Source organism: Pholcus phalangioides, unplaced genomic scaffold (genome assembly GCF_987345545.1).
Source record: "Pholcus phalangioides strain wild (caught in Gottingen) unplaced genomic scaffold, Ppha-v1.0 ptg000017l_1, whole genome shotgun sequence".
Taxonomy (NCBI): domain Eukaryota; kingdom Metazoa; phylum Arthropoda; class Arachnida; order Araneae; family Pholcidae; genus Pholcus; species Pholcus phalangioides.
In genome coordinates, this window is record NW_028301610.1 from 64,676,284 (window position 1) to 64,692,658 (window position 16,375).

The 16,375-nt window shown below is 34.1% G+C and overlaps 1 protein-coding gene across 1 annotated transcript in view; it reads right to left on the bottom strand.

The window, feature by feature from the left end:
• f (espin protein forked) overlaps nt 1–14,448 on the bottom strand; it is a 336,082-nt gene extending 321,634 nt beyond the window's left edge. Inside the window, exon 1 of the mRNA XM_089247034.1 lies at nt 14,187–14,448. The gene's annotated coding sequence lies outside the window, so the exon portion shown is untranslated. The remainder of the gene's footprint in view (nt 1–14,186) is intronic.
• Between the last annotated feature and the right edge of the window lie 1,927 nt (nt 14,449–16,375).

The window sequence follows — 16,375 nt, forward strand, 5'->3', positions numbered from 1 at the left end:
CTTTTCATGAGTCTTACTTTCATATTTTAAATGTGTATTGGACCACAAGGAGCCTGGGTTAAATCTAAACAATTGTATGTGTGTGTATATATATATATATTCTTCCAGTGGTCCGACAGAACACTATGGTCTCGTTTATATTTGAATATACCGTAAACGCGCGGACTACTTTAGCATATTTTTTAAAATTTTCAAATTCACTTTTCAATGAACCCTATATATTATTACTACTTTTAAGTTCTGGTAATCTTTTTTTTATATCGATAGGCTATCTTATACTGTTATTATGTACATCATGTCTCCAAAAGTCTGTGTCCTTTTTTGGAGTTTGGACATTTTTTTCTCTAATGTCTAGAAAAATGCCGAACAAATCGCTCTGAAATTTCGGCCATATATACCCGGTGTTAGTACTCATTATTTCCAGTGAAATTTAGCCACGAGTGCATTTAGGGGAACGACAAAAAATTAAGTAAGAAAAAATGTTAATCAACCCTGTATCAGGAAAAGCTGAAAATGACTTGCAACTTTAACAAAATATTGTACTAACTTCGTGTAATACTTTTACGAATTTTCGTTAGACTAGCACTTACACATTCACGAAAATATAAATTTTTTCTATAAATATTACAATTTTCATCACTTGATTTTTGCTTGCCGAGTTTTCAACCAATTTTTGCGAAATTTACAGAAAACGTAACGCTATACATGGGACATAATGTGTGGAAATTCGAAATTTAAAATGTAACAAATTATTTTCAATGGGAAATAAATATTTTTAAGAAATAATTATTAATTGCGCAGGCGCAAAAATTTTTTTTTCATAATTTGATTGTGCCAGTGCAACTTATATAAAAATTCCAGTTGAATATCATAAAAATTCAGAAAGATACACGCGATATACGATTATTTGCAGTTATTTCAATTTTGACTGCAGTTTGTTTATTTTGACATCATCCACGCGTGTTATGCTAAAACGCTTCTCTTATATAGTATCAGACACTCGTCTTCGCTCATTCGCATAATGCTGTGGGCTTATTATCGAAATAATCAAATAACAGAAAATAATCGTATGTCAATATTTCTGGAAAATCCCTTATTATTCAGTTACTTTCAGCAAGTTTCAAAATTACAGCTCACAATATCGCGTGTATCTTTCTAAATTTCCGTGACCTTCAATTGGAATTTTCATATAAGTCGTACTATAAACCTGGCAATCAAATTATGAAAAATAAAATTTATATTTCTTGCGCATGCGCAATTAACAATCATTTACTAAAAATACTTATATCTCATTGAATAATAATTTGTCACATTTTAAATTTCATATTTCCCCACAGTATGTCCCATTTAAATTTTGTAAAAATTAGTGGAAAAAAATCGGCATGTTATAAGCAAAAATCATGCGATGAAAATTAGAATTTTTTATGGAAAATATTTATATTATGTTGAATGCAAGTGTCATTCTTACGAAAATGCGCAAAAATATTGCGAAAGATAGTACAATATTTTGTTAAAGTTACAAGTCATTTTCAGCTTTTTCTGATACAGGGTTGATCAAAAACTTTTTTCTTCTTTAATTTCTTTGTCGGTTCCCCTAAATGCACTCGTGACTAAATTGCAACTAGAAATGGTGAGTTCTAATACAAGGTATATACGATTGAAATTTCAGAGCGATTCGTTCAGTATTTTTCTGAAATTCGAGAAAAAATGTCTAAACTCTAAAAAAGACACAGACTTTTTACAATGTAGTGTAAATAGAGAAAACTGATCTTGGGCCAATTAAGAAAATAATGTTTTATATTTATGTGTGAAACTTTGGTCCGCTTCACTTTTTCCTATTTTAAAGCATTAAATAAGAGCTAGGGTACTTCTTGAATCTGAGCTCGTAATAAAACTTCAAAATTTGTGAAAGAACTTGTATTGACCATAAAAATAGCAATATTTACTTTTTTTTTAGTTTTTACTTAACAATTTTATCTTTCACAAGTTGATCAAAAAAGAACTCTTTTAACAGGCATAATTATGATTAATCTCCCTTTCATGTTGACCTCGCCGCATGTCCCCCACATCCTAGCGTAGGGTCCCTAGGCTGGGATCTTCTGCGGGCCCCCCGACCAGACTTTCACGGGGTCCCTTTGTGGTGGATTTATAGTGTAAAAAAACAAAAAAATAATGAAAATCATCCCGGGCCCCAGGGTTGGAACCTTGCCAGCCCACCTCTTGTGGGGGCCATGCCTCGTCGTATCTATTGTGCGTCCACGTCAGGAAAGTTTCTGACAAGGACGAGTCGGGTATCGAACTCGCGATACCTCTAATCTTTTGGTACGTATTTGATTCACCTGGGCTACCGAGGCCTGTCCAAAAAGCACATATGGGAAGTTCTGAAGCTAAAACTGGATGAGAGAGTTTGAAGATACAACTCGAGTCCCATACAACTCGAAGTGATAGCGAGTGGATAACGTAAATCCGCTCGTTTTATCCACCACAACATTCTCAAGCAATGTTATCTCAGAAGAAAATCAACGAAAAAGGCAAATAAAGGAAAAATCACGAAATCCCTAACGCGTTTCTGACACAAATAATAAGTGCCGTCTTGAGGATAAATGTAACCACTATCACGCTAAGTATCCAACCCAAGTGGGATCACCGAGTTGCGTGATCACGGTTACATTCATCTTCTGACGACGCACCCATTGTTTGTGTCGAATTTAGTTTGAGATTTCGTGATTTTCCCTATATTTGTCTTTTTCGTTGATTTCGTTCTGTGATTATATCAGGCAAAGGATTTTACTCTTAAGGAATTTACTCTTCAATATTCTCCCATTTACAATAAACTAAAGGTATAAAAATATTTGCCAAGAAAGTCTAAACAATATTTATTTTTACCTATTTAACAATTTGCAGTCCAAAGTTTTTTCGGTACTTCGTTGGTACGATTCGTAATTTCGATCACCTAAAGAAGCCCCCCCCCCCCCCCACCGTATGCTGGCTATTTCATTTTTTGTATGGCTTATGAGTTCTGCTAAGAAACCAAATACACAGAGGCCTTCTTGTGATCTATGATCACAGATCTTCCTGTGATTGTTATAACAATGAAAGTACTGTAAACCGAGGTAACTTTAGGACAAGCATTATTTTTATACTTGAAAGTATGTGGCCGGCTGAGTTTTTGTGCTATCATCGCGTTCTTGATCTAGAATTGTTCGCAATGCACACTGAGGTGCTCAAATATATTCCGAGTGTGCTCCTGATTGTTGGCGCCTTGCTGCTTCTATTTAGTGATTATCACGACTTTGTGAAACCTCTCAAAACTTTGATTTAACGTCAAATAAAAACAAAAAAGCAGGTAATTATTAAATAATTATAGTATTATATAGTATTATAATTATAAGTATCCATAATATTATGATGATTAATTTGCTTAATCAAAATCAATAACTTTGCCCAAAACTACAGAAGACAAAAAATGTTGACTATGTGATGAAGACAAATAACTATTCGGCACTCATGTCCGAGCATCGATCAACCCAAGCGCTCTCTGAAATATATTATATTAAGCGAACATAAAAGCTACGTTAAGAATCAAGAATTTATTTCGTAAAGTCGGTAATAACTTTACACTACTAGAGTGAAAACCACAAATTTAATTTTCTAGAGGCCAAGACCGTCGTGAGATAGGTTAGTTTTACCCTACTGTTGTGGGGTGAAGTTTAATTCACTGGTATGCAGTGTTCAACTATTGGCTCAAGGCTCTGTATCCTTAGCAAGAAACCACACGATGGACTGAGGGTGGCACCTCTCTCGAACCTGACCTCACTGGCACTTGACTCGGGAATTTATACCGTCTCTTCCTGTCAGATTACGTACTGAGCAGGACTGTAGCGTCAGATTGGTAATTATCCCGTATACCTTCGTGGTAGGTCGGGAGTGCATTCCATCTATATAAGATTTCCAGAGGCTAAGGTGATCCAAAAAGTTCGATCCCCATTTCTTTTAGATTTCTTTGAGGTTACTTACATAATGGCTTTTCATGAACAATTAGTAAATTACACAAAATCAACGCCCTCCATTTCATTACCCTACTACATTTTCATTTTGAAAAACATTTGAATAATATTCGAAAGAGCCAAGCTGACGTCACTAACAACAGATGACAACAACTATAATGTCAAAACTGCGAATAAATATACTGAAGTTAGGGAAACAACTCTGACCACCGCAGACGCTCCCTCATTTTGGCCACGTTTTCAGTTGCGACAGAACGCGCGTCTTGGTTTTTCCACCTTGATAACGGCACCCATGAGTACCGAAACATATGTCGGTGTTTTGTAAATAGTTATTTAGCCTCATCACGTTATAAATATTTTTCATAATTTGTTGTTTGAATTGTTTAGATATGTTTTTACATAATAAAATCTAAACATATTACATTTGACGGGGTAATGGCACCTTGCTATGTAACCAGCAAAATATAGCCGGTAGAAAGGTACGATAAGTGCTTCGCTTTAGCGAGCGTCCACCCTGCTTGGCTCAATCCAATGATGCGACCTCCTTCCCCAGTTGCGTAAGAGGTCCCTGAATGCATCTTAAGGGCATCTTGAGAAAACAACAGTAGTTAATTTAGCGAAAACAGAAGTGTGCAAGTTGAGGAAAGCAGTGTCTGTGAATATTTTGAAGAGCAACAGGAAAAACACTTTCATGTCCTCTGGTGGCAGGAATATTTTCATAATTCTTTCACAACACTAATTATTTGCATAACTAAAGATATAATTAATTGATTGCCAATTTTCGTAGCAATTGGACTATTCTTTCTTGATGCGTGTTATTTTTTTTGACGGAAAGGAGTATATATTAATTGAATTTGTGATTCGAAAATAAATGAAAAAAAAATTCTTAACTCAAAAAGGGTGACAAAGCGAGTAACGAGCATTTTTATGAAGACCAAAGAGGTGGCGTAGTGACACCAAAAAAAAGTGGCAAGTCTAAAAACACTTCAAGAGACCACAGAATACAAATACTCTATTTAGGAGGCATGGATGACACTTCATAGTACGTATTTAATGTCATCAATATTTTGTAGATGGCGCAACAAACGATTTCATCAAAAATTATTCCATAAACTCATTTAAAGTTAGTTTTTTCACTGAAAATAACGTAACATAATAACATACAGATGGAGAAAATTTGATATTAAATAGCTCGTCACACATCTTTCTCCTCATAACAAGGTCCAGAAAATCTTAAAAGGAAGACAGCTAGCTTAATAAGGAAGATCTGAACATGAGTTCTCTCCATAATTCCTACACACAGTGACACGAACCCACTATTAGTAATATTTATTATTCGTATACGAATTACAACAATATTTTTTCGACAATCGTATTCATACGGACCAGTGACTCCTAATAAAAAAAACGAGACGCGACAACAAAAAAATTCAAAAAAGGAGGCCATTTTTTACGATGGAAGTTTGCATCCCATTTTGTCGTAAATCACGTTATTACAAGACTACAACAATCATGTCACATACGATTTTCATCCATGCTCTTAAATTTATGAGATCAATATTTTTATGATTCTAGTACAGGGTGCTCATGAAATAAATTTGCCGATATACGATACCATAGTGGCTGCAAAAATCAACGAATGTTGATGAAATTCGAGATATACGTGTTTCAAAGTATGCGTTAAAGAACGAAGATAAAACAAAACCCTAGCTTTTTCACGGTTATGTGGCCAAGGCAACAAAATTTCAAAAAATTCAAACAGCAATACACATTTTTAGGCATTGCTGAGTAATTGGCGCAGTGTGAATGGCGTTAGAACGGCGCCTGTAGCAACATAAATGCCAGCGCAGGAGACAGACAAAGAAAGATCTCACCAACGAGTTGGTGCGCTAACCCTTTGGTGAGAAACTTCTTGCGGCAATAATGTCCATCTGCATTAGTTGTTTCCACGTGTTTTCCTCGAATCTAGCGCCGGTGTTTATCATGCTATAGGTACCGTTCTAACGCCATTTATGGTTTTTCGCTGCGTCGATCGCTTAGCGCTGCAGAAAAAGGGCGTTTTGCTATTTTTGAGAGAGCTAGGTTTTCTCATCTCCTTCTTTAGCAAATACTTTAGGCCGAAACACTACACGTTGTGAATTCTGATTCGTGGAAATAATGTGATGTGGAATTCTCACGTCATAGAATTTTCAGGAATCAAAACTCACAACATCTCTGACATTACGTGAAATCACGTCACGTCAGTGTAGTGTGTTTCGGCGTCGAGAAACACATATGTCTCGAATTTCATTTGCATTCGTTTTGCGACAGCTAAGGGCTCGTATATAGGTAAAGTTATTTTATGTCCACCCCGTGCACGTAACATAAGTTCAAATTTAAATAACAAAAAATCAATTTACCTATGTTTTATTCAAAAGAAAAATTTCAATATCCATGTTATTAAATGATGATAACCTGTGTGATTACCTTTAAGAAAACTTCTTAAAAAAGGCATATGTGTTTATTTGAACTTTTATCTCCTTTAAGCTATGTAAAATAAATCCGAAAATTATAAAATGTAACTTTTTTGAAAAGGAAATTATTTTGACAAGAAATTGATAATTGATTGAAGAAGAGGAAATATACTGAATGAACCTGATTGAGGCAGTGAAAATAGAATAGATTTGTATTCCACTTCTATGTTATCATCTACGTGCGGTATTTACCGTGTGTTATGAAAATAACCGGCTCTTTACGAAGGATTAACCTCATTTTTTGTGCTTCGATGGCGATGGTTTCGTTATCTTTTTTTTGACATTTTACGGCAATATCCATCAGCCTTCTTACCGGGATTTACAATAAGTTCCAATTATGATGGGAATAACAAAAATACCCGACCGAATAACGTGCATTTGGAATATTTTAATAAATTTTTAATGGTTTATTTTTGATATCCTTATTTATAGTTGATTTTATAGCTTTTTTTTTCATCGAATACGTGGTATGTACAGATTTGTACCGATCGGTAATGATATTAACAGCAATGAAATTGCGTCTGACATGAAAATATACAATTTTGACTTGCTTAACATGAATATCACCATAGCTCTTGTTTTTGAAATATTACTATGTAAAGCGTGAAAAAGTATTTCATAAGCGGTATCTGAGAGCAACAATGAAAATGCCTCCGATATGAGAACTCATGATTCTGAATGGTTTTGGCCTGCTGGGCACGAGTATTACCGTGAAAATTTCTATCGGCTTTTTTTGGAAATATTGCTGTGCAAAGTGTTAAAAAAGTGCTTTCTGTGGGCAACATTGTAATTGCCGACATGAAAGTTCAACAACGTAAGTCCGACATGAAAATACACAATTCCGAATTGTTTTGAGCTGCTGAACACGAATATCACCATGAAAGAGTTCTATCGGCTTTTGTGTCGGAGATATTGCTATGTTAAGCCATGTTAAGAATGAATGGTCTATAGTGCTGTGGTATATTTGTTTTTCAATGTATTTTTGTTGTTTTTCAATGTATTTTTGTTGTTTTTCAATGTATTTTTGTTGTTTTTCAATGTATTTTTGTTGTTTTTCAATGTATTTTTGTTGCTTTTCAATGTATTTTTGTTGCTTTTCAATGTATTTTTGTTGCTTTTCAATGTATTTTTGTTGTTTTTATACATTTTTCTTGTATTTTTCTGTATATTAATATTGTGTCTCTATATATTTGCGAGGTTTCTATATATTAATGTTTTTGTCATATTTATTATTTTTCCATCGTCTTCAATGTATATTGCACTACTGTATAAGTATTAAAAATGGGCGATTACAAAATAGAACAGGAGCCAATCCAGCTTTTTTATGGTTAGATTCGTGTTCAACACACCGAATTACATAGGAATTTGACTGTTTACTGTGTATTTTTAATAAGGATGCAGAAAAATTTTCAAAAATTTGTGGCCAAATGTGTTATCAGAAACAATCGGTCTGTTGCTCGCTGACTAAGTGTAAGAAAAAAATATCAGTAGTATTAATATTCTATTGAGTAAGAATATTTTACGTTACTGATTTTTTTAAATAATTGCTGTTTGTATTATACGGAAAAAAGGTGATGGTGTACGCAGGTATGCAGTGTAACGCCGTAACTCCTCTATAACGAGCTTTAAGGAATCAAATGGTACCTTATACCCGGGTGCACGATAAATCCAATTTTTAAACAAAAAACGGATAAATTCTTTTGTTAAAATATTAGTATAGCCTGCAAATTATAACAATAAGTTGGAAAATATATATATATATATATTAATTAATTTTGCAAAATAATGTACATCTTCTATATGTATGTATATATATATATATATATCAGGAAATGTTTCAACATAACTAACTTATAAGTCATCGATTATTTTTGTGCACCATATAAGACTTGTTTAATCTTTAATTGTTTGAAATTCGTAATTAGAACAGGAAACAACCACAAAAGATGCAAAAAAAAAATTAACGGAGACACCGATAAAATTTGTAAGATCTGATTTTCTCACTTTTAAAAATTCATTATAGCCGAATAAAATAATGTATCACTGTGTACATGAGGAAACAGGACGAGGTCAAAAAATTTCGTTTATTATTAGTCACCCGGAAATTCGTCGTTTAGCGGATTTGTTGTAACGGGGTTTTACTCTAGTATATACACCTCTTCCCATACCATATATTGTTAAAGTTTTTACCAAAATTGAAGGTCTTTCACATATATTTGTGGAGTTACAGTGCTTTATACACGATATGTAGAATGAAATTTCAAAAAATCCACACGTAAATCAATATATTTGTGTGCAACTTATGAGTATACCATATAATCCTTATAACCTTTTATATCCTAACGGTAATTTAAAGTACCGGGTTAGATAATTTGTTTTAAACTAATTAATTGGTTCAAAAACATTGTTTTTTGTCTTTAATTAGAACTAAAATGACCTACCAAATAATTTACATGATAAATATTTATTATCACTGTATTTATTTATAATTATATTAATTTATAAATATTTATTTATCATTACATTTATACTTTTATTTTAATTTATTATAATTTTCTTCTTATTCTACTTTTCATAATGTCGGTTAAATTCTAATACAAACCTTCATAAGCACTAGCTAAATCTACAGTGGAAAGAAACAAACTATTTCATTGAGAGAATATAACATTTTTTTGCAATTGTGTGTTTCGAGTATTGCATGAATTTTGCTGAAAATTCGACATAAAATTATTTTTTTTATAAAAAACGACATATAGGTAGTCGAAAATTTAATATTGTTTTCACCATTTTGAGACACCTTATATCAAAAAAATGTTATTAACGTTCATTTTAGTACCATTTTGTAGAAAAGTGGCAAAAAAGAGGTCGGATACATGAATAAAATCAACGCCACTGCTTCTAAAAATCAAAAACATTTCTGAAATGCAATTCATATATTAAAAAATACTGAGTGAAACTCGAAAGGAAATTTGACTTCTTGGATTATTAGTTCATCTTCTAAGCATCTTGAATCCCGTTATGCAAAAAAACTTCAGTGCAAATTTCTGCACTGAAGAAAACGGGCATTTAAGAAATATTAGAAATGACAAAAGAAACGATGGACTCTGGAAGGAGGTTTTTATTTGCACTACTAAACCGAGCATTATTCCGGGCTATCGCCATACGGGCAATTTACTACCATAAAGGGGCAATGCAAACGTAGCGTCTGTCTGCAAAAACTTTGGTTAAGAAATTTTGCCAGAATGTATAAAATAAGCAGATAACCGACCAGAAAATTATGTATATATATATATATATATATATCAGGAAATGTTTCAACATAACTAACTTATAAGTCATCGATTATTTTTGTGCACCATATAAGGCTTGTTTAACCTCTAATTGTTTGAAATTCGCAATTAGAACCGGAAACAACCACAGAAGATGCCAAAAAAAAATTAACAGAGAGACACCGGTAAATGTTGTAAAATCTGATTTTCTCACTTTTGAATATTGGCTATAGCCGAATAAAATAATGTATCACTGTGTACATGAGGAAACAGGACGAGGTCAAAAAATTTCGTTTACAAATTTCAATGCAATTGATGCGAATGACCAACCGGACAGTTGAATCTATGCTATCGGCAGCGGATGTCCGTGAAGCTTTATTTGTTCTCCGACTCTACCAAACAGACTAATCTGAACCTTCAAGAAAATATAAGCACAATTTCCCTGAGAACATTTTCATAGAAATTATTCATATACCGGACAAATTCCCCCCTGGATCCCCTGTAATGCGTATGCGGTCTAGTTCAATTGACTAGTTAATTAGTCAAACTACTTATAACCACAGGTGTCAGTTCGTTAGTGTAGAACAGCACTGGACAAATCCCACGCACCAGGTCACCATGTCGACTAAAAAATTGGTACTAAAATTTTCTTTGTGTAGTTACTAAATTGCGGGCTGAGCAGTGACGTATTTACGGAAGGCTTAGTGGGCTATAGCCCTGGGTGGCAAGTTCAGAGTTGTGGCAAATTTGACTAATGAGTGACCAAGAAAATTAGTGGAATGACGGCAATTAGAAGATGGCAAAATTTGTGTAGCCCATCATACATCTGCAAGAGAGTTTGCAAGCATGCGAATGACCAAAAGAATAACCTAGAGCATGTGCAAATATGTGAATGATCAAAAGAGTCAACCAGAAAGCGAGGAACTATGTCAGTGAACAACCAAAAGTGACCTAGAGAGTGTATGAGCATGGGGCTTTGTGCGAGCATGTGACTGACCAAAAGACTGACATAGAACATGTGCAAGCATGTAATTAATTATCAAAAGAGTGACCTAGCAAGCAAAGGATCAGTCAGTGAGCGGCAAAAAAAGGGGCCTAGAGAGCGTGTGAGCATGAGACTAAACTTGAACAAAAGAGTGATTTAGAATGCGTGAAAACATGTGAATGACAACCTAAAGAGTGAGTGAGCATAGTAGTGACCAAAAGAGCGATCTAGAAAGCAAGGAATCAGGTCTGTGAGCATGAGTGACTAAAACAGTGTGAAAACATGTAAAACCAAAAGACTGGCCTAAGGAGTGTGTGAGCATTTGAGTATCGGGTTTAAATAGGAATGCGTGTGGGGTTTATAGCACAAAAAGCGGCAAATTCGAGGATTTAGTGGCCAAGAAAATTATACTATAATGAGAGAAGGGCGGCAAAAAACCGTAACTCTACTTTTGAGACTGATAGCAGCACAAAATGTTTTGAATCTATAGCAGCATATCTGTCAACATGAAAGAGGGTTATTTTGCCCTAAAAAAATTATTTTGAGCTTTTTTCTTCAGGTAAAAAAAAAACTTGGCGCTTAAAAGATTTTTCTGGTACTTAAAAAATTTTTCTTGCGCGATTTGTCCAGCCGTGGTGTAGATGCATCATATATTTTTTTACACAATTTTCTTTCAGAAATATATACAGTCAAACTTGGTTATAAGGGGCCATTCAAATACTACGTAAGCAAATTTTTAGCCATTTTTCACATCCCCCCCCCCTGTCAGAAAAAGTCAGCAAAACGCTGACCCCCTCCCCCCTCTTGTCAGCAAAATTTCGTCATCATCTCTGCCCCCCTCCCGAATCCTAACTCATATTTTCATAAAGGGTGGTCGATGACGTAAGCATTATCCAAACCCCCCCTCCCCCCTTGTCATCAAAAGTCAGCAAATCGGAAACCCCCTCTCCCCCCCCCCATCGATGATGACGTAATACTTGAATGACCCCTAACGACATCGAATATTCCAAGAAATTGTCGTTATAACCGAGATTGACGTTTTCAAATACACTATATGAAGTATCTTTTATGCTTATAATAACAAATTTATTTTTTAGGTGAAACATACGTCACATTGGGATCATAAATTGCTGATTCTCGCCAAAAATGCTATCGATTATTAGGGAAATCGCCAATTATTGCCTATAAATATCCCTCAGCTAGAAAGAAAGAGCTGCAGTGATTCTGTAGTGAATTAAAATGTATTTCAGGGGAAAAATTGAATGTGAAAATTACAAGAAAAAGCTACTTCACATGATGAAAAGATATAATTTTACAGGTGGGGTTTGGTGATTTCTATTATGCCGCCAAAGGGATTAAAACCACGCCAAAATGTACATAAATTTCGAATGTGATTAGTTTTCTTTTGTATTTGAACGTTACATAGAATGTAAACTATCTTCAAAATTCTAGCCACATATCAATTTTTAATTAATTTGTAAATAAGAAACGAAAATTGGCAGAAAACCTATTTCATATATAAAAAAAAGTTATGGTACTTTGTAGGTGGGGTTAAGTGATTTCTGTTATGTCGCGGAAGGGGTTAAAACCACGCAAATTTACATAATTTTTGAATGAAATTATCATTTTTTTTGTATTTGAACACCGCATAGAATGTAAACCACCTTCAAAATTATGTCACAAATCTATTTTCAAATAAAAATGAAAATTGAAAGCAAACCCACTTCATAAAAAATACATGGCATTTTACAGGTAGTTTAGTGATTTCTACTATGTCACCGAAAGGGTTGAAAACAAGCACATGTAAATAACTTTTAAAATGAATTAGCTTAACTTCGTATTTTACACCAAATAGATTATAAACCAAATCTTCAAAATTGTAGGCACAAACTAATTTTTGATATAATTCATAAATAAAAAACGAAAATTGGAAGAAACCCTATTTCATTTATAAGAAGATATGGCACTTTGCATTTCGGCCATGCCGCGGAAAGGGTTAAAACAACGTAAATGTAGACAGTTTTTGAATAAAAGACCGCATAGAATGTAAATCAACCTTAAAATTATGCCACAAATAAATTTTTAAATTAGAAATTGAATTTAGAAACAAACCTACTTTTTAAAAGAAGGTATGGCATTTCACACGTGGTCTAGTGATTTCTACTATGTCGCGGAAATGTTTAAAACCTCGCAAATGCACGTAGTTTTTGAATAAAATTAGCTTCTTTTGTATTCTAGCACCACGTAGAATGTTATCCAAATTCAAAACTGTAGCCATAAATCAATTTTTAATAGTTTATGAATAAAAAATGAAAATTGGAAGAAAACTTATATTTCATAAAGAAAAGATATGATAATTTTAACAGGTGGTTAAGGTTATTTCTATTACACCAGGACGAAAGGGTTAAGACCCTTAAAAATGTACATGAATTTCGAATGAAATCAGCTTATTTGTATTTGAACATCACATATAGAATGTAAAACAAATTCAAAATTATACAACAAATAAATTTTTAAATAAAAAATGAAAATTAGAAGCAAACCTATTTCATAAAAGGAGATATTGCATTTTATAAGTGGTTTAGTGATTTCTGCTACACATCTACACATGCTACTAAGTAATACGAAAGCATGCCACTTTCGAGCATATGCCACCAATAAGATTATTGGCAACATTCGTGCAAATCTTACCAATAATCTTATTGGCTGCATATACTCGAAAGTGTCATGCTTTCGTGCTGCTTATTAGCATGTGTACCGCGGGCCTTATTCTGAAGTATTTTGTCCATGCGTGTTGTAACCGGGCCCGCAGTTCATGCACGCTCGCTGATTAATGAAGTCTTCTTCCCAGCTGGTCTCGGTGCCCAATTGGCTATACGTCAGTTGATTAAGCCGGCAAAAGAAGGGTTCCAACTTCACGCAGACATTCTTAAGAAACTCTCGGTCTGTAGGTGAGCATTATCATGCTGAAAAATTCCTGCAGATGTAGGTTCAGCTCCATGTAGGTTTAGTGTGATTTCTATTATATGCCGCCGAAATAGTATAAGACCCTTTATAATTTACATGAATTTCGAATGAAATTAGTTTGTTTTTGTATTTGAGCATCGCATAGAATGTGAACCAAATTCAAAATAATGCCACAAATAAGTTTTTAAATGAAAAATGAAAATTGTAAGTGCGCAAACCTACCTCCCTCTCCATAAATGAAGATATTGAATTTTTTGTAGGAGTTTTAGTGATTTCTGCTATGCCATTGAGAGTGTTAATAAGCGGTGGATACTATATTGTGCGGCAAAGGAATTCGACCATTAAAATATTTTTTTCAGTAACTAACCACCTGCAGAGGCCATTATAATAGTAATTATAAAAAGACTACATTTAAAGGACGTCGGTGTATTTAGTAAGATCTTACCTTGGCAGCAGTAGAAAATCCTTCGATCACGTTCACGAAATATACAAGACTCGCGAAGACGATGTTGTAAAACTAAACCATGCCATAGTTAGGACGCAAATGAACTCGAAATAGAAGAGAGAAATCTCGAAGGCGGACTACCAGAAACTCATTTACATTCTAAATTGTGGTCAAGGCGAGTCGTTATAAACAAAGATTTATGTCATCGTCATCAATCCGAATCATAAGAACACGATGTCGTCTTTCGTTCTAACGTTTGTAGATACGTTCTCTTCTTTTACCTTTTTTCTTCTACCGCGACAAACGCAAAATTGCCGCAATTTTCTGGCAGGATGCAGCGAAAAGAAAAGTATACCGTAAAAGTTCCCATACTCAGCCACTAGATCATCTCTTTTTTACTCTGTTTTCAGTGAAAAGGGAGACGATATTATGATTGAAATTCGAAATGGTACAAATGTCGCCTAAAGGCCTACCGTGTCCTTTATTTATAAAGTAACCGGCGTATGAGATAGTTTCGTTTTTTTTGGTTTTTTTTTTCTGATCGTCGTCTTTGAAGAAAGTGGATCGGCCCATCGCGATATATTGAGAAAACAAAGAAATATGTCGCGAAACAAAAGAAACAAGAAAGAAATCCATAACGTTTTGGTGTGCTTGATTATTTTTTGGCTATATATTTACTAGAACGAGCCCATTAAACACTCTTAAGAGAAAACAATAGAGAAAACTGTCAACGTCCTAAGCTTTTCGTAGTGTTTTTTTTATAAAGCAAATTGACTAATAAATTGTTTTGTGAGTACCTGATGGATGGCTTTACTTATTTATTTCTATTATTATTTACATGCCCTGAATTTCTGTGACAGCATTGATACAAGTAATTTGAGAAGTGGCACCCGGATCCGACTTGTTTTATAATTTTTTTTTTAATTGAAAATTGACTTGAATGTTTTTTTTCCCCATTATGTAATCTCAAACGTTTAGGTAGACGCATGTTTGGACGGCTCACATGCATATTTTTATTATGTTGAAAAAATAAATTGTCGCAACACGGGGAAGGTGAACATATACTGAGATGGCCAGCCTGGATTTTATCATAATCGATGTATTTTGAATATTTCTGCAGGGTTTTTAGTAATACTAATTCATCTTATTCATCTTTCAGGTACGTATGCAGTGTACGACTCTAAATGTGATCACATCGTGACGCGTGGTTTTCTTATAATCAATGAGCGGAGAGCAGGTTTTCAGATAACAATAATCGATTGATAACTATATCGGGGGAAAAAATCAGCAGCCAATGTGATGACCATACGTCCGGGTTTTGTCGAGCAGGACGTGTGAAGACGGTAAAACTCGTTTTTCTTTTCCACATAACTGGTTGCAAAATGTTCAATCATGAAGGTTTTTTTTTTGTAAAACGGGATTCTTTTCCCTTTTAGCTAAAATCTTGCATTGTTGTTTATTTGGTCTTTGTGAGGAATTAAAATGTAAATGAAGATTAAACCTAATGTTTCGAGCGTGGTAGCCCAGGTCGATAAGATACTCGCTTAAAGTACCAAAGGATGTCTAAATTTGTCCTTGTCAGAAAACTTTCCTTACACAGGGGTACAACAGAAATGGCGACATGGCCACAGAAAAAGATTACTACCACACGGATTCCCACATCGACTGGTGGCACGACAACCTCCCGGTGAGTATAAAAAAGAAAAGGCTGCCGTTTGGAATTAGCAATAAATTGTAGGTCCCGGTCTAATTAGCCCTCGTGTACAGAAAATGACCATGGTGCGGCAAAAATTATCAAACCTAATGTTTCACGAATTACAATACCAAGATGTACTATCTATGAAATGTACGCTACGTTCGATAAATACCTTGAGAAAGTTTTTCAAGTGAAAACTGTGAATCTGGACCACTGAAAGAAATTGACCAAAAACTGGAGGCTTCATTTGAACACGATTACCACATTTTCAATTTTCTTGTAATTCTCTGCATTTTTAAGACAAAATTACGTTTTCTAATTAATTTTTTTTTTCAGTTATCAATTTTTTTTTGATTGATTCTACTGATAACATACCCTCACGTTCAGAACGAAAAAATTGAAATAAGCAATCATAATTATATGTGAAGTATTTTAACAAAATACCACAGTGAAAATATTTCTTTTCCGAGCACTTAATTCAATGTTTGAATGC